Here is a 3,024-nt window from a genome sequence, read left to right on the forward strand (position 1 = left end):
ATCTCTGTAACCTCCTCCAGCTCCCACAACCCTCCCTATCTCTGTAACCTCCTCCAGCCCCTACAACCCTCCCTATCTCTGTAACCTCCTCCAGCCCCTACAACCCTCACTATCTCTGTAACCTCCTCCAGCTCCCACAACCCTCCCTATCTCTGTCACCTCTTGAACCAATCACAGGGAAGACTGGGTGTGGGCACATTGTTTGTGCTGTTGTACCTGAGAGCTTGCTGTGCACAATATGGCCACCACTGATGCCCCCGTGTGGGGAGATGTGTGTCAGCACCCACCCACCAGCTAAGCCAATGATTGGCAGTAAGCACTCAGAGATAGCTTGGCCCAGATCATGGGACTGGGAGTTGGGTGACAGTTGGGAAGGGGTCGGGTTAGTCACTGTAGGTTGGTGGGCTGAGTGGCCTCTGCCCCTCCCACTGAGGTGCAGTGAATGTCTCTGGCAGTGAGAATGAGGGATGGGGTGCTGAGTGGATGTTGGAATTGAACAGGTATCTGGTTACTAATCTGCGCTGACATGTTATCCCTAAAAAAAACTTACCTGGCAGGGGTGGAACCAACATCAAGAAGGTAGTTTGCCCAGGATGAGGCTATCCCTTTGCATTTCGGGTGTGCTGACGCCTGTGATGTTCCCAAATGCGGGATACTTGACTGCAAAATTTGTGGCAGTGGGGGACTGCGTTCGCACTCTCCCCTAACCCTTAAAAGAGGCCAGCAACTCTGGCAGAATGGGAAGATGAGTGGCTATCACTTCACTCCTGGGAGTGAGTGAGTGTGTGTGTGTGATACAGTGAGCGTGTTTACTGGTGTCACATGTAAGGCTTATATTAACACTGCAATGAAATTACTGTGAAACTCCTCCAGTCGCCACACTCCAGCACCTGTTTGGGTTCAGTGAGGGAGGATTTAGCACCTAACCAGCACTTCTTTCAGACTGTGGGAGGAATCCGGAGCACCTGGAGGAAACCCATGCGGACATGGGGAGAATGTGCAAACTCCACACAGACAATGACTCAGCTGGGAATCACACTCAGTCCCTGCTAATCACTGTGCCACCATGCCACCTCGTGTTTGTGTGGCTGTGTGTGTGTGTGTGTGTGTGTGTGTGTGTGTGTGTGTATGAGAGAGAGATAATGTGACTGTGTGTGTCTTTCCGTGAGAGTGTGTGTGTGAGAGAAAGTGCGCGCGTGTGTGTGTGAGAGAATGAGAGTATGTGTGTGTATGTGTGTGCATGTTTGCCTATGACAGAATGCATATGAGAGAGTGTGTATGAGAGAGAGTGTGTTTATAAGTATGAATGTGTGTCTGTGTGAGTGTGAGTCAGTGTGTCTCACTCTGCCCTGACATGTTAGCGCTGTGTCCATCACAGACTCTGCCACGTTCCTCCCCTTTTACCTGAAGCTCACACGGGCAGTGAGGGGCTGGGGGAGGGGCAGCTGAAGCTGGTGGCGCCTTTTATTCTTGTATTGGGAAGAGAGCGTCACTGACTGTCCATCTGACAGAGACAGTCCACTGCGCTCAACACCTGTGCATATCCCCCTTTCTCTCTGTCTCTCAATCTCGATCTCATTGTCTCCCTCTCTCTGTCCTGCTCTCTCTGTCTCTGTGTCCTCCGCTCTCTGTCCCTCTCTATCTCCTTGGCTCCTGCTCTCTGACCTTCCCTCTCTGTCTCGTGTCTCTCCCTTTCTGTCCGCTCCCTCTCCATCTCCTTGTTGCCACCTCTTTGTCCACTCCCTGTCTGTCTCTGTGTCTCCCCCTTTCTGTCCCTCTCACTCTATCTCCTTGGCTCCCCCTCTCTGCCCCTCCTTCTCTGTTTCATTGTCTCCCCCTCTCTGTCTCTGTCTGTCTCTGTGCCTTCCCCTCTCTGTCCATCGTCTCTCCAACTCTCTCTCCCTCTCTATCTTCTTCTCTGTCTCTGTCTCTCATAAGAACATAAGAACATAAGAAATAGGAGCAGGAGTAGGCCATCTGGCCCTTCGAGCCTGCCCTGCCATTCAATAAGATCATGGCTGATCTGTCGTGGCTCAGTTCCACTTTCCCGCCCTCTCCCCATAACCCTTAATCCCCTCTCTTATCAAAAACCCATCAACCCGCTTCTTAAAAATATTTAGCGAGGCAGCCTCCACCACCTCAACGGGCAGAGAATTCCAGAGATTCACCACCCTTTGAGTGAAGAAGTTCCTCCTCAACTCCGTTCTGAACCGCCCCCCCTTTATCTTGAGGCTGTGCCCCCTAGTCCTACTGTCTTTTTTGAGCGGGAAGAGTCTTTCCACCTCTATCCTATCCATCCCATTCATCATCTTATACGTCTCAATGAGATCTCCCCTCATTCTTCTAAACTCTAACGAGTACAAGCCTAGTTTATTCAGCCTCTCCTCATAGCTCAACCCCCTCAACTCCGGTATCAGCCTAGTAAACCTCCTCTGCACTCCCTCCAGGGCCAAAATATCCTTGCGCAGGTGCGGCGCCCAAAACTGCACACAGTACTCCAGCTGCGGCCTCACCAATGCCCTATACAGCTGCAGCAAGACCTCCCTACTTTTATATTCAATCCCCCTCGCTATGAAGGCCAGCATCCCATTCGCCTTCCTGACCACCTGCTGCACCTGCAGGCTGGGTTTTTGCGACTCATGCACAAGGACCCCGAGGTCCCTCTGCACCGTCGCCTGCTGCAGTTTTTCGCCACGTAAGTAATAGTCCTTCCTACCATTCTTCCTACCAAAGTGGACCACCTCACACTTGCCAACATTAAATTCCATTTGCCATTTCCTGGCCCATTCGCCCAGCCTATCTAGATCCTTCTGCAGACTCTCCACACCCTCCGCACAATTTGCCTTTCCCCCAATCTCTCTCCCTGTCTCCCTCTGTCATTCTCCCTCTCTGTCTCTGTCTCTCCTTGTCTCCCTCTCTCTCTGTCTCTGTCCCACACACAGAGCCTCTCTAACTATCTCTCTGACTCTTCCCTTGTCTCTTTCTTGTTCGCGCTCTCCCCCTCAGCCTGACTGTCTTTCTGGT

At 52.0% G+C, this 3,024-nt stretch overlaps 1 non-coding gene across 1 annotated transcript; it reads left to right on the top strand.

Moving 5' to 3' along the window:
* The first annotated feature begins 542 nt into the window (after positions 1-542).
* Positions 543-706, top strand: LOC145339464 (U1 spliceosomal RNA). The gene has a single exon (XR_013886027.1). It is a non-coding gene; the product is annotated as a U1 spliceosomal RNA (small nuclear RNA).
* The last annotated feature ends 2,318 nt before the right edge of the window (positions 707-3,024 follow it).

The sequence above is a fragment of the Carcharhinus amblyrhynchos genome, unplaced genomic scaffold (assembly GCF_965287045.1).
Source record: "Carcharhinus amblyrhynchos unplaced genomic scaffold, sCarAmb.v2.hapA scaffold_477, whole genome shotgun sequence".
NCBI lineage: Eukaryota > Metazoa > Chordata > Chondrichthyes > Carcharhiniformes > Carcharhinidae > Carcharhinus > Carcharhinus amblyrhynchos.